The following is a 14,274-nucleotide window of genomic DNA, read 5'->3' as shown; positions in this document are numbered from 1 at the left end:
TTCAGAACACAAAGCTGTTCCTGAAGTAGAAAATGCATAGTAAGAGTTCAAGGGATCTCTGCTGGACATGGCTTCCAGCCCTACCTCTGTCCCTAGGGGTTTAGCCAGGTGCCCCTGAAACAAGGGGTGCTTATCAACCCCTCAAATGTACCAGAGGAGAGCAAACACCGGGCTGTTCACTCACTGTGTCCTCGCTGGTCAGGGACCCCAGCTCCCAATCTCCCCTCTCTGGTTGCTGTTCCGTTCCCTGCTGGGCCACGTCCTGTGGCAAGTCGTTCTCCTTGTCTTGCCGCTGAACCCAGACAATGATCCTGTGCACATTGTCCACGTCTGTGAGGGTGTCCCTGGAAATGTAGGGGAAGTCCTGCAGGGTTAGGCTGGGTTCTTGCCAGCTTGCCAGGCTGCTGCTGGTCATGTCCGAGAGCTGCAGCTCCCATGAAGTGCAATCTGCCACCAGGGTTTGTGGGTTGTTGGGAATGGGGTGCAGCTCTGTGGGTGTGTGTGTGAGTGTTGCCCAGGAAGGGCTCAGAGCAGTCGGGTACCTGTTGGTCATTTATGGTAGCAGTTGCTCAGGGCAAAGGCGGCTGGATCGGGAGGCGAGATACTGTGGTGCCAACGCAGGGCCGAGGCTTTCAGCACCCAGACTTGCGAGGTGTTGCAGGGCGCATAGGGACGGAGCTGAATAAGCCTCTGACCAATCCTTTCCCAGCATGTGTTCACTGCCCACTGGGGTTTGTCCTGAATGCCTGGATATGGGGCTGAGGAGCTCAGCTGTTACAAAGGGAGTAGTCCAGCAAGGGGCATCTCTGAGGGCTGGGGCTCTCCGGTCTCAGACCCGGCCCAGCATTGAGGCCGAGCTGCTCTGAGGTGTTGTCTGTTGCTTGTGTTTCTGTTCCATGTCTTCCTGGGTTAAAGGAATGAAAGGTTCATCTGAGCCGGTTCCTGTCATACCCATCGAGACACTTGTTGCCTGGAGATTGAGGTGGTAGGATGGGGACAAGATGGAAACAGCAGCTAGACAGTCTCCAGGTGTGCGTAGAGTCATGTCTGGTGGGGTGGGATTCTCCATGGGCCCAGGTGGGACAGGAGAAGAGGGGGAGCATGTGTGTTATACTTTCACCCCTGGTATCTTTATTGGCTTTTGCATACCGGGCATGATCCCAGACTTGAGCTGGGGCTCAACACCATGAGCCCCTACCTTCACTGGCAGGAAGCCCCTCAGCCATGGGTCTGTGCAAGCAGTGGCTGCAGGGGATGGGCGGGGGCAGAGACCCCCTTTCAGCCTCAGCCTCCCTGGGAGGCTCGCAGGAGCCCTGTCCCCCTCATAGCCTGGCAGCAAGAGGGAGGGTCTGCCTGCAGCTGGGAATTCACAGGGGCTGGTGCTCAAACACCAGCTGCCTATTCAGTCACTGGGAATGGTGAAGGTCTCCATGCTACCAGACTGGCTCAGCTGTTGTGCTGCCTGAGAGCCGGGCATGCAGGCCTGTCCTGGCTGCCGGCTCACTGACCGTCTTGCCAGGAGTTGTGCCACAGCCTGCTACGGCCCAGCTGGAGAGCACCTGTGCTGTGCTGCAGCCTGGGGCTCTGGCCGTGTGGCTGCCCAGAGCGCTGTGGCATTTGCAGTGCTGTAAATGAAGCACAACAGAAACGTGGAGCAGCTTGGGATGCACAGGAGGACTTGGACTTCTGCTTCAGGCAGCTCCCTCTCCACTTTTCTACCCCAGGGGGAAGTGCCCAGCCACAGAGCGGATGTCAATGGCATTTCAGCAGAGGTGGCAACCCTGTTCCCTGTGCAGTGTGGAGGCACAGACCTCCCTCTGGCCCCTGCATGTGCTCAGCACTCCTGTGACCTGGCAGGGCTGTGGCATGGGCCCTGGGCAGGGATAAATCATGAGGGCCTTGGTTGGGGCCACTTGGGCCTGTGAAGTGCCATTGCATCCTTCCCTGGGTCTGGTCAGAGCCAAAATGTCTCCTTGTCCCTGCCCTTGAGAGATGTGACCCTGTTGTCCCCAAAGGACAGTGAGTTCATGCCCGGTGCGCTTGTGCCAATAAACACACAGGGGTGAAGGATCCAACTTAACCTTTATTTCCTGCGCAGAAAGTGGTGCTTGGCAATCGTTCGCAAAGCAAGCACCCCCACCCCAGTGGGCGTCTGCCTTATATAGCTACGTAACAGGTTAAACCTGCTCGGGAAATGTAGGGGAAGTTCTCCAGGATCAGGCTAGGCTCTTTCCAGCTTCCCGGGGTGCTGCTGGCAGTGTCCAAGAGCTGCAGCTATCATGAATCATATTCTGACACCGGGTATTTGCTTTGCATGCTGTCCTCCACAGAGCTGCCAGGCAAGCAGAGTGGGAGGACTCACCAGATCCTTGCTCATCAGGGACCCCAGCTCCCAGTCTCCCCTCTCTGGCTGCTCTTCCGTTCCCCGCTGGGCCACGTCCTGTTGCAAGTCGTTCTCCTTGTCTTGCCACTGAAACCAGACAATGATCCTGTGCACGTTGTCCAGGTGTGTGGGGGTGTCCCTGGAAATAGGGGAAGTCCTCCAGGGTCAGGCTGGGCTCTTGCCAGGGTGCTGCTGGTGATGTCCGAGAGCTGCAGCTCCCATGAATCCTAATCTGCCTCTGGGTATTTGCTTTGGACACTCCCGCACAGAGCTGCTGGGCAAGCAGAGGGAGGGTGATAGGCAGCTGAGGGGATGAGGCACCCCAATGCCCTCCAAAGGCCCCAAGTGGGAGCTCAGGAGGGATGTTTTGGCAGAGAGCTAGGAGCAGGAACTGGCAGTGCTAGGAGACTGGGTCTTGGTATGAGAACACTGGTTCTTTCCCAGGTTGTGACCAGGGACAGTGACTGATGCTCCACATGGACTGGCAGCCCAACCGGAGAGATGGGCGGTAGGGAAGGGGTGATCCATGGGGATTAGTTGCCCAGGAAGGGCTCCGAGCAGGCGGGTACCTGTTGGTCATTTATGGTAGCAGTTGCTCAGGGCAAAGGCGGCTGGATCGGGAGGCGAGATACTGTGGTGCCAACGCAGGGCCGAGGCTTTCAGCACCCAGACTTGCGAGGTGTTGCAGGGCGCATAGGGACGGAGCTGAATAAGCCTCTGACCAATCCTTTCCCAGCATGTGTTCACTGCCCACTGGGGTTTGTCCTGAATGCCTGGATATGGGGCTGAGGAGCTCAGCTGTTACAAAGGGAGTAGTCCAGCAAGGGGCATCTCTGAGGGCTGGGGCTCTCCGGTCTCAGACCCGGCCCAGCATTGAGGCCGAGCTGCTCTGAGGTGTTGTCTGTTGCTTGTGTTTCTGTTCCATGTCTTCCTGGGTTAAAGGAATGAAAGGTTCATCTGAGCCGGTTCCTGTCATACCCATCGAGACACTTGTTGCCTGGAGATTGAGGTGGTAGGATGGGGACAAGATGGAAACAGCAGCTAGACAGTCTCCAGGTGTGCGTAGAGTCATGTCTGGTGGGGTGGGATTCTCCATGGGCCCAGGTGGGACAGGAGAAGAGGGGGAGCATGTGTGTGTGTCTTTGTGCCTGTGTCCCCATGTCTGTATCGGGGCCTTCACTGGCAGGAAGCCCCTCAGCCATGGGTCTGTGCAAGCAGTGGCTGCAGGGGATGGGCGGGGGCAGAGACCCCCTTTCAGCCTTGGCCCCCCTGGGAGGCTTTTAGGAGCCATGTCCCCCTCATAGCCTGGCAGCAAGGGGCAGGGGGCTGCATGCAGCTGGGAATTCGCAGGGGCTGGTGCTCAAACACTAGCTGCCTGTTCAAGTACTGGGAATGGTGAAGGTCTCCGTGCTACCAGACTGGCTCAGCTGTTGGGCTGCCTGGGAGCTGGGCAAGCAGGCCTGTCCTGGCTGTCGGCTCACTGACCGTCTTGCCAGGAGTTGTGCCACAGCCTGCTACGGCCCAGCTGGAGAGCGCCTGTGCTGTGCTGCAGCCTGGGGCTCTGGCCGTGTGGCTGCCCAGAGCGCTGTGGTGTTTGCAGTGCTGTAAATGTAGCACAACAGAAACATGGAGCGGATGCACGGGAGGACTTGGACTTCTGCTTCAGGCAGCTCCCTCTCCGCTTTTCTACCCCAGGGGGAAGTGCCCAGCCACAGAGCGGATGTTGGTGGCATTTCAGCAGAAGTGGAGGCCCTTTTCCCTGTGCAGTGTGGAGGCACAGACCTCCCTCTGGCCCCTGCATGTGCTCAGCACTCCTGTGACCTGACAGGGCTGTGGCATGGGCTGTGTGGCCCTGGGCAGGGATAAATCAGGAAGGCCTTGGTCGGGGCCACTTGGGCCTGTGAAGTGCCATTGCATCCTGCCCTGGGTCTGTGGTGGGAGCCAAGATGTCTCCTTGCCTCCGCCCACGAGGGATGTCCCCCCCCACATGTACCAGAGGAGAGCAAACACCGGGCCATTCACTCACTGTTTCCTCACTGGTCAGGGGCACCAGCTCCCAGTCTTACCCTCTCTTGCTGCTCTCCATTCCCTGCTGGGCCACGTCCTGTGGCAAGTCTCGTCTTGCTGCTGAAGCCAGACAATGATCCTGTGCACATTGTCCAGGTACAGGAGGGTGCCCCTGGAAATGTAGGGGAAGTTCTCCAGGATCAGGCTAGGCTCTTTCCAGCTTACCGGGGTGCTGCTGGCAGTGTCCAAGAGCTGCAGCTATCATGAATCATATTCTGACACCGGGTATTTGCTTTGCATGCTGTCCTCCACAGAGCTGCCAGGCAAGCAGAGTGGGAGGACTCACCAGATCCTTGCTCATCAGGGACCCCAGCTCCCAGTCTCCCCTCTCTGGCTGCTCTTCCGTTCCCCGCTGGGCCACGTCCTGTTGCAAGTCGTTCTCCTTGTCTTGCCACTGAAACCAGACAATGATCCTGTGCACGTTGTCCAGGTGTGTGGGGGTGTCCCTGGAAATAGGGGAAGTCCTCCAGGGTCAGGCTGGGCTCTTGCCAGGGTGCTGCTGGTGATGTCCGAGAGCTGCAGCTCCCATGAATCCTAATCTGCCTCTGGGTATTTGCTTTGGACACTCCCGCACAGAGCTGCTGGGCAAGCAGAGGGAGGGTGATAGGCAGCTGAGGGGATGAGGCACCCCAATGCCCTCCAAAGGCCCCAAGTGGGAGCTCAGGAGGGATGTTTTGGCAGAGAGCTAGGAGCAGGAACTGGCAGTGCTAGGAGACTGGGTCTTGGTATGAGAACACTGGTTCTTTCCCAGGTTGTGACCAGGGACAGTGACTGATGCTCCACATGGACTGGCAGCCCAACCGGAGAGATGGGCGGTAGGGAAGGGGTGATCCATGGGGATTAGTTCAGAGCAATGTCTCATGGCGGTGTCAAGGCCTGGGTGGTCTGGGCAGGGCCGGTGGGCTCATTTCCTGGAGCAGGCCAGGCTGTATGAAGGTCCCTCCTGCCTTTGCTGCTCCTTGTCTCAGCCCAGGGAGACAGACACCCCCTCCCCTCGCCCCCCCAATCTGCCCTGAGCCCTTCCCCTTTCCTGCCACCTGTCCTCTTACTGCCAGAAGCAGCAGGTCAGGGCCTGCCCCAGGCAGCTCCAGCACACGCTGCTCTCCATGTCCCAGGATCTCTTGCACCCACAGCCAGAGACTTGCCAGGCACAGCTGCAGCCAGAGCCAATGGGATCCAACCACCGCAGAGGGGCAGTTGGGGGCATCGGTCTCCCCGGTGACCCCATGCCAGGACTTTGTGATCTAAGCAACATGGCCAGTCATTGCTGCACATTATGACATCAGAGATTCCTCAGCCAACCCCCAGCCTCCCCTCTGACTCATCTGCATTCCCATACCTCATTGACTGAGATGGAAGGACTTCTGGGTACTGGATACCCAATGGGCTGGATCAGGGGGCTGTCCTGCTCCTGCATTGATAATATTTTCATGGATGCTTTGGAGGATGGGACTGAGTGGGTGCTTTGCAAACTTACAGGTGACCCCAAGGAGGCTGGAGCTGCAGAAAAACAAAAAACAAAATCCATGTTTTTCTATCATTAAAATGAAATGCCACTATCCATACAGGTATCAGTTGAACACGTTTTACTAATATATTTACAATTTTAAAGCAATTTGGAAACTACCAATACCTCAGTCACTATAACAAAATAAATCCCCATATATTTTGGTGTTTGATATTTTATCATGGAAAACCAGAGCTCCCCCTGCCCCCTTCGCTCACCAGGACCTGGGTCCAGCTGGGGCTGTTCCCCCACCACTGCTTTGTGGCACTGAGCAGCCCTGATATGCCACTGCCCTGCCCACACCATTGCCCCTCACTCCCCACCTGGGGACCCCACTCTGCTAGAGGGGTCCCCACTTGCCAGGGCCACAGGACCAGGGACCTTCTGAACCCCCAGCAGCGCCCATACCCTGGCTGCCGCCTGCAGGAGACACTGGCTGCTGTGGCCAGTGCAGAGGGCGCAATCCAGATACTTTTCCCCATGGGTGGTACGGCTGGAGCCTCCCCATCCCGCTTTGCCCTGCTGTGCCAGGTCCCGCCTGCTGGGCCACAAAGGCCCCTGAGGGAGAGCAGCGGGGCAGGAAGCCCTGAGCCCACAGCCACCAGCCTGCATTCCCCCCCATCCCATGCACAAATCTGGGGGGCACGTGCCTCCTATGTCCCTCCCTGGGAGTGTACACGGCAGTGGGGAATCAGCCACCCCGCCAACCCCCAGACAAGCCATCCATGGCTCCTGCTCCCCACCTGGGGCCTTTGATCAGGCATCCTGGACCCCATGCACCATCCCAGCTGGGCAGCAGCCCCAGCTCTACCCAACTGTCCCCCTCCCTCCCTCCCTATGAGGACCTCAATCCTCCTCTTGCCCCCTCCCCAACTTACCTGTGGGAGCTGCTCTCATGCTGCCTGGCTGACACGTACACGTATGCACATGCACGACACCCCTGCCTGGTCCCTGCTCCCCCCAGCCCACTGCAGCCTGGAACTCTGCCAGCCTGCAAGGGGAACCCTGTCTTTCCTGTTTTTCTCCCTAAAAGGAGTAAATGTGAGTTATTCTCCTTAAAAGTAGCAAATCCAGGTTTTACTGCACTTTTCTGTGGCGGACAGAAAACCTGGATCCTAGCTTATGAGACATGTCTCCAGTGCTGTCCACTCTTCTCTCCCCTGCCCTATCTCCTCCGGGTGCAGCAGCTTCTGCTCCCTCCCCAGAACCCACCTTTAGGGCTCCAGGGTCCCACTTGTGATGCCCATTGTGACACCCACAAGGCTGGGCACAGGCTGGGCTCAAGTCAGCGCTCAGTGTGACCTCAGAGGAGCTTCATGTGCTGCTCTGGGAGCAGATTGATCACAAACTCCCCTTTGCTGGGTTCAAGAAGGGGCAGCCAGCCCTCAGGCAGTGGTAGAGAAAGAAGGGAGGTGTGACACCCCTCAGCCATCACCTCTCCAGCAAGAAGACAGCTTCACACGCCACATGGGGCTGGAGCCGTGGGGCAGGTGGGGAATGGCAAACATCTGGACTTGGATGACAGTGAGTGCAATGCTGTCCAGGAGAGGGCAGGCCAAAGGACCCCAGTGCTCCCTGGAAGGAGATAATTGTGACACAGCATGCTGGCCCACAGGCTGTACACACTGCAGGCTCCTCAGGCTGTTTTCTCTTTAGTGGCCAGGCCAAGGCAGTAGCTAGGAACAGAGGGCAGAGCGCTTTTCACCCAGGAGATGTGCAGTGTCGCTTGTGACTTATTCAGACTCATCTGACCAGTGTCTGGGGCAAGTCTATTCCTGTCCCCCCAACCCTGTGCAGACACACTGAATGATCAAGTGCCCCTAGTGTAGGAAAAGGGAGGTGCTTGTGCATCACTGGAAAGCAAATCCATTACCACCCAGTCTCCTGAACAGAACAACGGGTCACATGCACACCCCCCGAGACAGCCTGCTTGCAGGTACATGGTTGCTGGGACGCCTGCAGTGTCCCCGGGACATTGTCAGCACTTGCAGAAAAGAGCTTCCCCGAGAGCTGAGAAGGAGACAGACCTAGGAGACCCCGCTCAGCACTGGACATGGAGGGCGATGGGCTCTCTCAGGGGAGCTCCCACCACCTGTCAGGAGCTGTCGCTTCCCTGTGCACAAACCAGGTGCCGGTTCTTTTTTCTTTTTTTTTTTAATGGAGTTTTTATTTAAATCAGATTTTTTTACATTTAAATTATAAATAGTTTTTCCTTTTTAAAAATGAATCAGCTTAAAATAAAATTTAATACAGCATAAGCTACAGTATAAATTTAGTACAATCTATTAATTTAAATAAAATGTGTTGAGTCAATGAGTCTCTACTAAAAACTCTGGGATTAAAGGCTGGTTTTCTTCTATATAAGATTAGAGGGAAAAATCTAACTTCTGAGGCCAAGCTTTTAAAAATATGGCCCAATATTTCATATATTAGGGGCTTGGTTCTGCAAGAGATGCACAGTCTCTCTACTGGATGCAGAGGCATCACAGGTGTTGGAAACTGGTGTCTGTGGGAGTCACAGGCCATCACATGTCCTCCTTCATCGGGATGATCCACCGAGCCCTCCTGCATGGTGCCAGAGTCCTGCCTCAGTCTCTCTACCTGAAGGTTACAGTGCTGTGCCACAGGCCGTTGTGTGGTTTTGGACTTGAGGTCAGCTTGTCGTCCCCTTGTTCTTTCATGCAGGGAGTGCCCCATCTATCCAATGTAGACAGGAGAGGGGCACTGTAAGCAGGAGATGGCTTGTATGGTAGATGAGTAGAGGCATGAGTGTCTGAAGTTATAATCCATGTTATGTGGGCCAGTGATGTGTTCTGGGTTGATGAGGGAGCAAGGCTTTCATGTGGGTTTGTTGCAAAGCCTGGTGCCAGCATGCCTCAGTGAAAATAGGAGCTAGGTGCAAATAGGAGTTAGGTAGCCTGATGCTTGAGGGAAGCTATCTGGGGTTATGCATCTCTGATTCCCTTAGTCTACCAGGTAAACCTGTGCTGTGCATTTCCAGGAGGGCTCATTGTGACACAGGGCTGGAGAGGCAAGGTGAGTGCCCGACTGCGAGCGAAGGGAGCAGAATGGGTTGGACTGCAATGAGAAAGTGAAACTCTTTGAATCCTGCCAGCTCAGCAAGGGCTTCCGCTGCCTTGAGAGGAAGAAAAATGGATCATTTCTCAAGCTGAACCCGCTCGCTTTGGCTCTGCAGGGTGAGTTCAGCATGAGCTGCACTTTGCTTGTCTATAAACAGTTTGGAGCGGTCTATTTTTATCTTTCTCCAGGACGGGCAGGTTTCCTGTTAGAAGAGAAGGGGTGCAGTGGCTGGGGAATGTGTGGGGCAATGAGTTCTTGCCTTCCCCAGGAAGGAGCTTAGAGAGACCTGGGATCCCCTTGTTTGGCAACCTGTGATTGCACAGGCTGGTGTTTCCACTGGATGCAGAGGAGTGTGTGGGCTGTGCTGCTCCCTGCAGCACCCCAGGGAGCTGGCAGGTGTTTTTCAGCAAGGTACAGGGAGGCAGAGGGAGAGAGGCAGAGCACTCAGGAAGTGGGGGGAAGTGGCAGGAGCTGTAACATAAGTGAAGAAGGAGACCTGAGCCGAGGGTGCAGGACAGGGAGCAGACCTGTCTGGGAGAAAGTCAGCCTTCTCCACACAGAAAGACTGGATGCTCACATGCAGGGTATCCAGGAGAGAGGCTCAGACCTCTATATCCTTTACGGTCCTTCCCCTCCCCACCCCATGGAGAAGCACAGATACCCCCATCACCCACCAAGCCTCCAGTCCCTGCAGACTGCACTGGTGCTGAAGGCGCTGGTCCATCTGCCTGCTGCTCTGCCCTGGTCACCACCCAGAGGTGCTGCCATGATCGGGGCAAGGCATTAACCACAGGGAAGGAGGAAACTGGGGAAATGGGTGCAGAGGAGGCCATTGTGAACACCACTGAGCAAGGAGGATGGGGAGGAGAGAAGGGGAAAACCACAAACAGGGAAGTAATGGAGCACTATTGCATGCTGGTCACTTTGCTGATCAGGGGCTTTCCTTTTTCCAATCCAAGGTCTGCACAAAACTGTCCTTTGCTGGAGACTGAGACTGGGTGCAGAGAAACCCCTGACACTAGACACTAGCAATTCCATGAATTGTAAAACAGTCAAATGTCACAGTAATGACCCACCTTCAGTACTTTGGACTACTAGCAGCAATAACTGAATAGAAACTGCTGCTGCCGCTGTGTGCAGCTTTAACTCAGTTTGCTGAGTTACATTCCCCAAAAACTCTGTGTGCAAACAACCTACGGCAGGATTTTAAAAATCCCCTAGAAATCCCATTTGTGTGAAGGCAACAACCACGTTACTTCGTACTGTGTGTGCTTTTTTGTGTGAAGTCCCAGGCAGACTCTGGGAGGTAGAAACAGTGTTGGTGCTGTTAGGAAGGTCTTGCCAAGTACACCTGCTTGTAAAGTCTCCCTGGTTCCCCTCCCTACTGTGTGAGTGGGTGTTTTCTCTGGGAAGTTCATGCCACAGTGTTTACTTTGCTGCTGCAAGGGTTTGCGTAAAGGCAGGTTTCAGTCAGGGAGTGCTGCGAGCAGCACGAATGCCTGACCTGTGTCCTGGACTCTGAGTCAAGTCAGCTCTTGAGGCCACACTGTTTTCTGGCAAGCAGGCATCGGTACTGGGCTGAGATTCCTGGAAGAAGGCTTCGTGAGGTCCCTTCCAGTCCTAATGTCTATGAAATCTATAAGCCGCGGGTGGTCCATGTGGCAGAGGGGATGTGGTGGGATATGGTACAGATGTTCAATGAAGTGCTCTAACCTAAAGCACTTTAGCCTGATACCACATTCATCTGGGGTTAACTTAGAAGCAGGATCCACCATTTTTAAAGATCTCTAGGTGCCATGAACAACGGCTCACTTACAGATGTAGAGCCCTTTCTGTGTGCTTATTGTGCGATAAGTGTATCTTCTGTACCCAGCCTGAAATAATGACAGTGAGAAATTATAGTGAGCTTCCCATACAGAATCCTTGAACTGGTTGCTCTGTGATATTGCCTTTTCATAATGTAGATCACCATTCTGCCTGGGAGTCACCATTTGGTGAGCTTTAAAGTGCAGAAGACATTGGTAAATTCATCGATTCATAGATTTGTAGAGTCGGAAGGGACCTGGTAATCATTGCTCCAGGCAGGAAAGAGCTGGGATTAAGTAACCCCAGCCAGATGCCTGTCTAATCTCCTCTTGAACACCTCCAGGGCAAGGGAAAGCACCACCTCCCTTGCAAGCCCATTCCATAATTTGGCAACCCTTACCGTAAAGAATCTCTTCCTTATGTCCAGTCTAAGTCTATTCTCCTTCTGTTTGTGGCCATCATTTCTGGTTATTTCCAAGGGGTGCCCTGGTACACAGAGTGGCCCCTATTCACTGATGGCCCACACTGATGAGCTTGTAGGCAGCCACAAGATCACCTCTTGCGGCGGCTGAAGAGATTCAGGTCCCTCAGTCTGACTTCATAGGGTCTTACCTGTGTACCAGGCTCACCTTTCAGAGCTTGGGTTGAGTCCCAGGCTTGAGATCCTGCTGTTTTGATTGGTGGAGCCCATCCACCAATCAGGAGGCAGCAGGAGGAATAAAGTCATGCCCCTTTCCTGAGGGGAGGGGGAGAAGAGCTTGCCTGGACCTGATTGAAGACTGTAAACTGTCAGGTCCGGAAGATGTCAGGGGCGAAGCCCTGGCGCATATAAAAGGAGCTGCTGCCCAGCACAGGGGCAGCTGCAGCGAGGGACTCGAGAAGAGCAGAGCTAAGAGAAGCTGGGGAGATCTCCCCCAGCGGGCACTAGGCCCGAGGCTCCTGAAGCCGCCACTGGAGGAGCAGCCTTGGGAGTGGTGTGAGGCTGCTCAGGCTGTTGGTGGCGCACAGGGACGGTGCATGGAGACCTGGCCCTGGGAGCAGTATGAGACTGCTCAGGCCCATCATGGTGCACAGTTCGATGCATGGAGCCCAGGCTTTGGGAGCCACAAGTGGCGGCTCAAGCCTGTAACCCCAGCAGGGTCTTTGGGACTGCAGTGAGGTGGCTCAGGTCCCGTGGTGTGCAGGGTGGCGCATGAACCCAAGCCTTGAGAGCCAGGGAGCAGCGGAGGCTGTTGGGATTAACCATCCAGTGTGAGGATGGCTGGCCGGAGCCTGAAGGGCCTGGCCTGTGCTAAAAGAGCCCTTGGTGACGAAGGCAGGGCACAGGGAAATAGTAGTGCTGCAGTGTGAAGCCCAGCACCCAGAAGCTAGCAGTAGTGGTGCAGCAACTGAGAGGAGAGGAGCTGAGCCCTCAGTGCCCAGAGCGGGGCACAAGGTGGGGAGGACCCCAGCGGTGCAGGAGAGGCCTGGAGAGGTGCTCCAGCAGAGGAGACCCTGTTGAGCTGTGCCCTGACCACCGCCACCTGAGGGAGTATGAGTCATTGAGCCCTTGGGTCCCACAGGGGAAAGAGGTTTGGGGCGGGCAAACCCAGAGAAGGGGCTGGGTGAGCAGCCCCCCGCCTAGTCAAGGCCTAAGGGGAGGGGCCCCTGGTGCCTCCTGGACACCCCCCAAGGGACCCCATTGGAAGGAAGGCTATCTCTTGCCATGGGTCAGGGACTATATTAAGGAATAGATGTTATTAAGATTGTTCATGTTTGCACCTTATATTTTGTAATTGAAATGTATTGTAATGTTGTAAATAGTGTTATTTAGGGTTTGATCTTGGTTACTGATTAATGTTCACTGTGTAAATATATGTGTATGATATTTAGTTTTAGGTTTATGTATATTTTACTCAGTAAATTGTATATAGCTAAGAAGTTTGGGGCTCGGGCTAAATATATAGAGGAAAGAGGGATCTGCTTGAAATCCTGACATCCCTCTCGCAGCACCCCCTCCTGCCTACCCATCCCATCCTATTGAGAATAGCACACACCCTTGGATGTACTGGGGTTACACCTGCAGGCCCTCAACCATATGAGTAGCCCTTCTCTGAACCATCTCAAGGTTATCCACATCCCTCTTGAAGTGCAGTGGCCAAAACTGGATGCAGTACTCTATCTGCAGCCTCACCAATGCTGCAGAGAGGGGAATTATCCTTCCCTAGACCTGCTCATCATGCTCCTGCTCATGCAAGAAAGAGAAGAGTGTGGTTAGCCTTCCTTATTACCTCATCATACTGGCAACTCATATTCATTTTTGCATGAACCAGGACTCCCTGATCTCTTTCCACTGTTGTGGTGCTCAGAATGCACCCCCCCCGCCCCGCCCCCGCCCAGTCTATAGGTGTGTTGGAGAGTCTTTCTCCCAAGGTGCAACACCTTGCATTTATCCTTGTTGAATTGCATCCTATTCTGACCTACCCGTGTCCCCAGTCTGTCCAAATCTGCCTGAATTCGCTCCCTGCCCTCCAGTGTGTTTACTAGGCCCCATAGTTTATTGTCATCTGAGAATTTGGACAAGGTGCTTTCAACACCTTCATCCAAATCGCTGATGAAGGAATTAAACAGCACTGGTCCAAGGACAGAGCCTTGGAGGACACCACTGCCCACATCCCTCCAGGGAAAAACCTCCCCATCCACCACCACTTTCTGGGTGTGTCCCATAAGCCAGTTTCTCACCCACTTTACTGTGAAAGCATCCACATCACAGCTACTCAGTTTATTTGTAAGAATTGGGTGTGACCCTGTGTCAAAAGCCTTCTTAAAATTTGAGTAAATAATATCTACTTCTTCCCCAGCATCTAAGCACTTTGTGACCTGGTCATAAAAAGAGACCAGGTTAGTGAGGCAGGATCTGCCTGCTATAAACCCATGCTGGTTGCCCCTCACCATTGTGCTACCCACTGGCCCTCTGCTGATGTGATCCTTAATGATTTTTTCTAAGGTCTTGCTGAGAATAGAGGTGAGGCTAACTGGCCTATAATTACCCAGGCCCTCCTTCCTCCCCTTCTTGAAGATAGGGACCACGTTGGCCCTTTTCCAGTCCCCTGGGACCTGTCCCAAGTGCCACAAATGCTCAAACAGCTGCGCCAGTGGTTCTGCTATGTCATCAGCCAATTCCTTTAGTACCTTTGGGTGAAGATCATCAGGGCCTGCCAACTTAAATACGCCCAACCCTTCCAAGTGCCCCTTCACTAAGTCAGTGCTAACCATTGGTGAATTGGCATTACTCTCTCTCCATACTAAAGACTCATTGGGAGGTGCATTTGTATCTGTGTCCAGGAAAACAGAAGCAAAGAAATTATTTAAGAGCTCTGCTCCTATCAGTTATGAGTTGCCCTAATCCATTCTGTAGTGGCCCTATGTTACCGTGCGCTTTCTTCCTGCT

At 54.5% G+C, this 14,274-nt stretch overlaps 1 pseudogene; it reads left to right on the top strand.

The window, feature by feature from the left end:
- The first annotated feature begins 9,104 nt into the window (after positions 1-9,104).
- Positions 9,105-14,274, top strand: part of LOC102372781 — a 48,729-nt pseudogene continuing 43,559 nt past the window's right edge.

The sequence above is a fragment of the Alligator sinensis genome, unplaced genomic scaffold, assembly GCF_000455745.1.
Source record: "Alligator sinensis unplaced genomic scaffold, ASM45574v1 scaffold1787_1, whole genome shotgun sequence".
NCBI lineage: Eukaryota > Metazoa > Chordata > Crocodylia > Alligatoridae > Alligator > Alligator sinensis.
Note: the sequence above shows the minus strand (reverse complement) of the source record. Positions and strands in the feature narration are given on the sequence as shown.